This window comes from Nerophis ophidion, linkage group LG25 (genome assembly GCF_033978795.1).
Source record: "Nerophis ophidion isolate RoL-2023_Sa linkage group LG25, RoL_Noph_v1.0, whole genome shotgun sequence".
Lineage (NCBI taxonomy): Eukaryota > Metazoa > Chordata > Actinopteri > Syngnathiformes > Syngnathidae > Nerophis > Nerophis ophidion.
Genome location: NC_084635.1, coordinates 9692068 through 9702067, shown reverse-complemented (window position 1 = coordinate 9702067; position 10000 = coordinate 9692068). Strand labels below are relative to the sequence as shown.

General features: G+C 41.9%; 1 protein-coding gene and 1 long non-coding RNA gene across 2 annotated transcripts in view; one reads left to right on the top strand and one right to left on the bottom strand.

Annotated features, from left to right (window-relative positions):
• The window catches only part of luzp2 (leucine zipper protein 2), a 566503-nt gene that overhangs the window by 290952 nt on the left and 265551 nt on the right, over positions 1 to 10000 (bottom strand). The gene's annotated exons all lie outside the window — the stretch shown is intronic.
• Positions 1 to 10000, top strand: part of LOC133543017 (uncharacterized) — a 171763-nt gene that overhangs the window by 2153 nt on the left and 159610 nt on the right. Inside the window, exon 2 of the long non-coding RNA XR_009804280.1 lies at positions 9027 to 9168. This is a non-coding gene — a long non-coding RNA (uncharacterized LOC133543017). The remainder of the gene's footprint in view (positions 1 to 9026; positions 9169 to 10000) is intronic.

Sequence of the window (10000 nt, the reverse complement as noted above, 5' to 3'; positions counted from 1 at the left end):
ACACTTAGTGCGATGGGGTGGCGACTTGTCCAGGGTGTACACCTCCTTCCGCCCGATTTTAGCTGATATAGGCACCAGCGCCCCCGAAGGGAATAAGCGGTAGAAAAAGGAGATGGATAAATAGCTGTAAATATACTCCTCCCCTCTTAACCACGCCCCCAACAACACCCTCCAGCTCCATACGGACCCGAGTGACGCGTCGAAAGCCTGTTTTCACGTCAAGTTTCCCACAATATAAACAGAGTGCCTGCCCAATGACGTTATAACTGTAGAATGATCGAGGGCTAGTTCTTGGTTTCTTATGTGGGTTTATTGTTAGGCAGTCTCATTAACGTCCTCCCAGCGCGGCAACAACACACAACAGCAGTCACGTTTTCGTCTATCGTAAAGCAGTTCGTCTGCCGTAAACAGCAATGTTGTGACACTCTTAAACAGGACAATACTGCCATCTACTGGGCATGCATATGTGATAATAACATCTACGGCTTTTAGAGCAGTGGTTCTCAACCTTTTTTTCAGAGATTTTAAATTTAAGTAACCCTTAGTCAGAGCAACACTTAGGTGGAAAAAAACGATAAAGAAGTAAAATACAGCACTATGTCATCAGTTTCTGATTTACTAAATTGTATAATAGTGCAAAATATTGCTCATTTGCAGTGGTCTTTCTTGAACTATTTGGAAAAAAAAGATATAGAAATAACTAAAAACTTGTTAAAAAATAAAAAAAGGGATTCAATTATAAAGATTTCTACACGTACTGCGATGAAATGGTGACTTGTCCAGGGTGTACCCCACCTTCCGCCCGATTGTAGCTGAGATAGGCACCAGCGCCCCCAAAGGGAATAAGCGGTAGAAAATGGAGATGGATGAATAGCTGTAAATATACTCCTCCCCTCTTAACCACGCCCCCAACAACACCCTCCAGCTCCATACGGACCCGAGTGACGTGTCGACAGCCTGTTTTCACGTCAACTTTCCTACAATATAAACAGAGTGCCTGCCCAATGACGTTATAACTGTAGAATGATCGAGGGCGAGTTCCTGGTTTCTTAAGTGGGTTTATTGTTAGGCAGTCTCATTAACGTCCTCCCAGCGCGGTAACAACACACAACAACAGCAGTCACGTTTTCGTCTTCCGTAAAGCAGTTTGTCTGCCGTAAACAGCAATGTTGTGACACTCTTAAACAGGACAATACTGCCATCAACTGAGCATGCATATGTGACAATAACATCTACGGCTTTTAGAGCAGTGGTTCTCAACCTTTTTTCAGAGATTTTAAATTTAAGTAACCCCTAGTTAGAGCAACACTTAGGTGGAAAAAAACGATAAAGAAGTAAAGTACAGCACTATGTCATCAGTTTCTGATTTACTAAATTGTATAGTAGTGCAAAATACTTCTCATTTGCAGTAGTCTTTCTTGAACTTTTTGGAAAAAAAAAAAGATATGAAACTAACTAAAAACTTGTTTAAAAATAAAAAAAGGGATTCAATTATATATAAAGATTTCTACACATACTGCGATGAGGTGGCGACTTGTCCAGGGTCTACCCCGCCTTCCGCCCGATTGCAGCTGAGATAGGCGCCAGCGCCCCCCGCGACCCCAAAAGGGAATAAGCGGTAAAAAATGGATGGATGGATAGCTGTAAATATACTCCTCCCCTCTTAACCACGCCCCTTGTCCACCCCCCACCTCCCGCAATTTATTGTACCTCAGAGGTGCAATAAGCCATATTAGGCCCACCCTGACTATAAGTAACGTGTTTCCATTTCTCAATAATAAACTACATTACCTCAGACAACATGACTGTAGAAATGTTCTCGAAACAACCCCACATTTGGCTGCAACCCAAGTTGTTTAAAGACATGAATTTCATTTCCAATTCCCGTCTTAACAGTCTGAGAGTGCGGCGTCGAACCGGCATTGCATCCCAGGGTTGCAATCCCCCAGAAAGCATTTAATGTCTTGTAAAACCCCAGCCGTAATTAGTTTCCTCCTTAAGCCTATAAAGGGGGTTTCTATTCGGAGTCAGCCTGCCTCGGATTGTTTTTACAAACACGATTAAAAATAAACGTCATCTAACGCCGACGCGGGAGGACACAGACAACTATTGGACGCGAAATACCCTTTGTGGCTCCACTCCAGGTTTTGTACTCTCATGCTGCACCACTCAGCTCTTGAGTGGAAACTCAGAGGCAGCTGGATGCTCAATTTTTTCAATGCACGATCATCTTGTGGTTAGAATTACGAATACTGTATTACTGTACAAAAAACTGAACTTACAAACTGAATTGGTTCCACAACGGAGTTCATCACTCAAAACATTCCGCCCATTGAAGTTAATTGAAATCAATGGAATTAGAGATGTCCGATAATGGCTTTTTTGCCGCTATCCGATATTCCGATATTGTTCAACTCTTAATTACCGATTCCGATATCAACCGATATGTTATGATTTTGTGTCACTCGTGTTTTTCTGTTAGTGTTGGACTCCGTTTAGTTACTGTTTGTTTCTGTTGCCATGACTGCAGATTGCGCTTACCTGCGTCTGGTTAGTGTTCGAGACACTCACCTGTTGTCCGGGCACCAATCAGAGGGCTATTTAGTCTTTGTCCTGGCCTGCACCACTCAGCTCTTGAGTGGAAACTCATAGGCAGCTGGATGATCAATTATTTCAATGCACAATCATCTTGTGGTTAGAATTACGAATACTGTATTACTGTACAAAAAAAACTGAACTTACAAACTCAATTGGTTCCACAACGGAGTTCATCACTCAAAACATTCCGCCCATTGAAATCAATTGAAATCAATGGAATTAGAGATGTCCGATAATGGCTTTTTTGCCGCTATCCGATATTCCGATATTGTTCAACTCTTAATTACCGATTCCGATATCAACAGATATGTTATGATTTTGTGTCACTCGTGTTTTTCTGTTAGTGTTGGACTCCGTTTGGTTACTGTTTGTTTCTGTTGCCATGACTGCAGATTGCGCTTACCTGCGTCTGGTTAGTGTTCGAGACACTCACCTGTTGTCCGGGCACCAATCAGAGAGCTATTTAGTCTTTGTCCTGGCCTGCACCACTCAGCTCTTGAGTGGAAACTCATAGGCAGCTGGATGGTCAATTATTTCAATGCACAATCATCTTGTGGTTAGAATTACGAATACTGTATTACTGTACAAAAAACTGAACTTACAAACTCAATTGGTTCCACAACGGAGTTCATCACTCAAAACATTCCGCCCATTGAAATCAATTGAAATCAATGGAATTAGAGATGTCCGATAATGGCTTTTTTGCCGCTATCCGATATTCCGATATTGTTCAACTCTTAATTACCGATTCCGATATCAACCGATATGTTATGATTTTGTGTCACTCGTGTTTTTCTGTTAGTGTTGGACTCCGTTTAGTTCCTGTTTGTTTCTGTTGCCATGACTGCAGATTGCGCTTACCTGCGTCTGGTTAGTGTTCGAGACACTCACCTGTTGTCCGGGCACCAATCAGAGGGCTATTTAGTCTTTGTCCTGGCCTGCACCACTCAGCTCTTGAGTGGAAACTCATAGGCAGCTGGATGATCAATTATTTCAATGCACAATCATCTTGTGGTTAGAATTACGAATACTGTATTACTGTACAAAAAAAACTGAACTTACAAACTCAATTGGTTCCACAACGGAGTTCATCACTCAAAACATTCCGCCCATTGAAATCAATTGAAATCAATGGAATTAGAGATGTCCGATAATGGCTTTTTTGCCGCTATCCAATATTCCGATATTGTTCAACTCTTAATTACCGATTCCGATATCAACCGATATGTTATGATTTTGTGTCACTCGTGTTTTTCTGTTAGTGTTGGACTCCGTTTAGTTACTGTTTGTTTCTGTTGCCATGACTGCAGATTGCGCTTACCTGCGTCTGGTTAGTGTTCGAGACACTCACCTGTTGTCCGGGCACCAATCAGAGGGCTATTTAGTCTTTGTCCTGGCCTGCACCACTCAGCTCTTGAGTGGAAACTCATAGGCAGCTGGATGATCAATTATTTCAATGCACAATCATCTTGTGGTTAGAATTACGAATACTGTATTACTGTACAAAAAAAACTGAACTTACAAACTCAATTGGTTCCACAACGGAGTTCATCACTCAAAACATTCCGCCCATTGAAATCAATTGAAATCAATGGAATTAGAGATGTCCGATAATGGCTTTTTTGCCGCTATCCGATATTCCGATATTGTTCAACTCTTAATTACCGATTCCGATATCAACAGATATGTTATGATTTTGTGTCACTCGTGTTTTTCTGTTAGTGTTGGACTCCGTTTGGTTACTGTTTGTTTCTGTTGCCATGACTGCAGATTGCGCTTACCTGCGTCTGGTTAGTGTTCGAGACACTCACCTGTTGTCCGGGCACCAATCAGAGAGCTATTTAGTCTTTGTCCTGGCCTGCACCACTCAGCTCTTGAGTGGAAACTCATAGGCAGCTGGATGGTCAATTATTTCAATGCACAATCATCTTGTGGTTAGAATTACGAATACTGTATTACTGTACAAAAAACTGAACTTACAAACTCAATTGGTTCCACAACGGAGTTCATCACTCAAAACATTCCGCCCATTGAAATCAATTGAAATCAATGGAATTAGAGATGTCCGATAATGGCTTTTTTGCCGCTATCCGATATTCCGATATTGTTCAACTCTTAATTACCGATTCCGATATCAACCGATATGTTATGATTTTGTGTCACTCGTGTTTTTCTGTTAGTGTTGGACTCCGTTTAGTTCCTGTTTGTTTCTGTTGCCATGACTGCAGATTGCGCTTACCTGCGTCTGGTTAGTGTTCGAGACACTCACCTGTTGTCCGGGCACCAATCAGAGGGCTATTTAGTCTTTGTCCTGGCCTGCACCACTCAGCTCTTGAGTGGAAACTCATAGGCAGCTGGATGATCAATTATTTCAATGCACAATCATCTTGTGGTTAGAATTACGAATACTGTATTACTGTACAAAAAAAACTGAACTTACAAACTCAATTGGTTCCACAACGGAGTTCATCACTCAAAACATTCCGCCCATTGAAATCAATTGAAATCAATGGAATTAGAGATGTCCGATAATGGCTTTTTTGCCGCTATCCGATATTCCGATATTGTTCAACTCTTAATTACCGATTCCGATATCAACAGATATGTTATGATTTTGTGTCACTCGTGTTTTTCTGTTAGTGTTGGACTCCGTTTAGTTACTGTTTGTTTCTGTTGCCATGACTGCAGATTGCGCTTACCTGCGTCTGGTTAGTGTTCGAGACACTCACCTGTTGTCCGGGCACCAATCAGAGAGCTATTTAGTCTTTGTCCTGGCCTGCACCACTCAGCTCTTGAGTGGAAACTCATAGGCAGCTGGATGGTCAATTATTTCAATGCACAATCATCTTGTGGTTAGAATTACGAATACTGTATTACTGTACAAAAAACTGAACTTACAAACTCAATTGGTTCCACAACGGAGTTCATCACTCAAAACATTCCGCCCATTGAAATCAATTGAAATCAATGGAATTAGAGATGTCCGATAATGGCTTTTTTGCCGCTATCCGATATTCCGATATTGTTCAACTCTTAATTACCGATTCCGATATCAACCGATATGTTATGATTTTGTGTCACTCGTGTTTTTCTGTTAGTGTTGGACTCCGTTTAGTTCCTGTTTGTTTCTGTTGCCATGACTGCAGATTGCGCTTACCTGCGTGTGGTTATTGTTCGAGACACTCACCTGTTGTCCGGGCACCAATCAGAGGGCTATTTAGTCTTTGTCCTGGCCTGCACAACTCAGCTCTTGAGTGGAAACTCATAGGCAGCTGGATGGTCAATTTTTTCAATGCACAATCATCTTGTGGTTAGAATTACTAATACTGTATTACTGTACAAAAAACTGAACTTACAAACTGAATTGGTTCCACAACGGAGTTCATCACTCAAAAGATTCCGCCCATTGAAATTAATTGAAATCAATGGAATTAGAGATGTCCGATAATGGCTTTTTTGCCGCTATCCGATATTCCGATATTGTTCAACTCTTAATTACCGATTCTTATATTAACCGATATGTCCTGTTTGGGTTTTTCGGGTCACTTGTGTTTTTCTGTTAGTGTTGGACTCCGTTTAGTTACTGTTTGTTTCTGTTGCCATGACTGCAGATTGCGCTTACCTGCGTCTGGTTAGTGTTCGAGACACTCACCTGTTGTACGGGCACCAATCAGAGAGCTATTTAGTCTTTGTCCTGGCCTGCACCACTCAGCTCTTGAGTGGAAACTCATAGGCAGCTGGATGGTCATTTTTTTCAATGCACAATCATCGTGTGTTTCGAATTACGAATACTGTATTACTTTACAAAAAAAACTGAACTTACAAACTCAATTGGTTCCACAACGGAGTTCATCACTCAAAACATTCCGCCCATTGAAATCAATGGAATTAGAGATGTCCGATAATGGCTTTTTTGCCTCTATCCGATATTCCGATATTGTTCAACTCTTAATTACCGATTCTTATATTAACCGATTAGTTCTGTTTGAGTTTTTCGGGTCACTTGTGTTTTTCTGTTAGTGTTGGACTCCGTTTAGTCCCTGTTTATGCACCTCTGAGTTTGTTTCTGTTGCCATGAACACAGATCGCGCTCAGCTACGTCTGTTTAGTGTTCGAGACACTCACCTGTTGTCCGGGCACCAATCAGAGGACTATTTAGTCTTTGTCCTGGCCTCACTTGGTCTTGCTTCCTAATTTGCTTTATGCTACAGATGACGACATTTGATTCCTGCTTTATACCTGCTAGACCAGGGGTGTCAAAGTCAAATACAGAGTGGGCCAAAATTTCAAACAGAACAAAGCCAAGATTGAACAAATTAACCTTTAAAGGGGAACATTATCACCAGACCTATGCAAGCGTCAATATATACCTTGATGGTGCAGAAAAAAGACCATCTATTTTTTTAACCGATTTCTGAACTCTAAATGGGTGAATTTTGGCGAATTAAACGCCTTTCTGTTTATCGAGCTGGAGGCAATGACGTCAGAATGTGACGTCGCCGAGGTAACACAGCCACCATTTTCATTTTCAACACATCAGAAACACCGGGTCTCAGCTGTTATTTTCCGTTTTTTGGACTATTTTTTGGAACCTTGGAGACATCATGCCTCGTCGGTGTGTTGTCGGAGGGTGTAACAACACTAACAGGGAGGGATTCAAGTTGCACCACTGGCCCGAAGATGCGAAAGTGTCCCAGAGTGTCTCCTCATTTGACCGGCGATGCTAAGGCAGACATGGCACAGAGATGTATGGATAACCTGCAAATGCATTTGCAACGATAGTCAACGAAATCACAAAGGTGAGTTTTGTTGATGTTGACTGCCAGCTAATCAATGCTTACCTGCTATGCTAATCGATGCTAACATGCTATTTACCAGCGGTGCTAAAGCAGACATGGCACAGAGATGTATGGATAACATGCAGATGCATTTGCAACTATATTACATTTCCTTCCACCTACATTTAATGCGAAAAAAACACTTACCAATCGACGGATTTAAGTTGCTCCAATGTCAAAAGATGCGAAAGTCCTGATCGTTTGGTCCGCACATTTTACCGGCGATGCTAACGCAGCTATTCGGCCATGCTATGGCTATGAATAGCGTCAATAGCTATTCGCTCAATAGCTTCAGTTTCTTCTTCAATACTTTCATACTCCAACCATCTGTTTCAATACATGCGTAATCTGTTGAATCGCTTAAGTCGCTGAAATCCGAGTTTGAATCCGAGCTAATGTCGCTATATCTTGCTGTGGTATTCCCATTGTTTGTTTACATTGGCAGCACTGTGTGACGTCACAGGGAAATGGCCAGTGTCTTCCCAGAGAGCCGAAAATAAGGCACTTTAAAGCTTTATTTAGGGATATTCCGAGACCGGTAAAATTTTGAAACCCTTTTGAAATTGTGATAATGTTCCCCTTTAAAGAGGGACCCAAACAAGTTTTGCATTGAGCATTGAACAAGCAAGGCTTATATAACTTTAGTGACGTGCAAAGTCGAGTTTCAAATTATCCATCCATCCATTTTCTACCGCCTTTCCCTTCTGGGATCACTGGAGCCAACCTCAGCTGCATTCGGGCGGAAGGCATTATACACCCTGGACAAGTCGCCACCTCATCACATGGCCAACACAGATAGACAGACAACATTCACACTCACATTCACACACTAGGGACCATTTAGTGTTGCCAATCAACCTATCAATAATAATAAAAAAATAGCAATGACATATAAAAAAAAATTGGATAAAAATTGGGGGGGACGGGTTCGGTGTATATTGTGGTGTCCAGGAAGAGTTAATGCTGCAAAGGGTTCTGGGTATTACGTGTGTTACGGTGCAGATGTTCTCCCGAAACGTGTTTGTCCTTCTTGTTTGGTGTGGCTTCACAATGTGGCGCGTATTTATAACAGTGTTAGTCGTTTATACGGCCACCCTCAGTGTGACCTGTATGGCTGTTGACCAAGTATGCGTGGCATTCATTCGTGTGTGTTAAAGCCGCATATATTATGTGACTGGGCCGGCACGTTATTTGTATGGCGGAAAAGCGGACGTGACGACAGGTTGTAGAGGATGCTAAAGGCAGTGGCTTTCCGGGAGTGGAAATAGGTAGAAACTCAGAAGAATTGTTGCCCCGGGAGATTTTCGGGAGGGGCAGTGAAATTCGGGAGTCTCTTGGGTAAATCGTGAGTGTTGGCAAACGCGTTGTTACAGCAGCACCGCCCCTGTATAATACCGGCGGGCCAGCTCTAATCTTAATTTGATATTACCTCAAGGGCCAAATGAAATTACATGGCGGGCCATATTTGGCCCGCGGGCCAGAGTTTGACACCAATGTGCTAGACCATTTGGTTTGTTGCTTTAAGTGCTATCAGCACGTTTTTTCTTTGTTCTGTCTGATATATTACTTAATAAATCATTTTCCTACCAGCACGCTGTGTCCGAAGCCCGTCTGCATTTCTGGGAGAACGAGCCCCACATCACTATGCGCCCGGGTGGTCGCAGTCGGAAGCAAGACCGAGTGAGGCCAAGACAAAGACTAAATAGCCCTCTGATTGGTGCTCGGACAACAGGTGAGTGTCTCGAACACTAACCAGACACAGCTAAGCGCAATCTGCAGTCATGGCAACAGAAACAAACAAACTCAGAGTTGGATAAACAGGAACTAAACGGAGTCCAACACTAACAGAAAAACACAAGTGACCTGAAAAACCAAAACAGAATATGATCCCCGCAGAGTTAGTGCTGCAAAGGGTTTTGGGTATTTGTTCTATTGTGTTTATGTTGTGTTACGGTGCAGATGTTCTCCCGAAATATGTTTGTCATTCTTGTTTGGTGCGGGTTCACAGTGTGGCGCATATTTGTAACAGTGTTCAAGTTGTTTATACGGCCACCCTCAGTGTGACCTGTATGGCTGTTAACCAAGTGTGATGCATTCACTTGTGTGTGTGTGTGTGTGTGTGAAAAGCTGTAGATATTATTTGATTAGGCTGGCATGCAAAGGCAGTTCCTTTAAGGTTCATTGGCGCTTTGTACTTCTCTCTAGTCCGTGTACACAGCGGTGTTTTAAAAAGTCTTGAATTTTACTTTTTGAAACAGATTCCAATAATTTTGAAACTGATACCAATCATTTCCGATATTACATTTTAAAGCATTTATTGGCCCGATTATATCAGCAGTTCGATATCATCGGACATCCCTGAATGGAATCCATGCTTGGCCCTTTGAAAAACACCAGAATTTTAACGCAAAACATGCCTTTTAACAACAAAATCAAACTTTTAGAGAAGAAATATAGTTTGAATAAAACAATACCATACTGTGTACTACAAATGACTACAGTAGTTTACATACAGCATTTACTTTGGGGACTAGACTTTTTGGTGTCTCCTTCTTTTTGAGCGA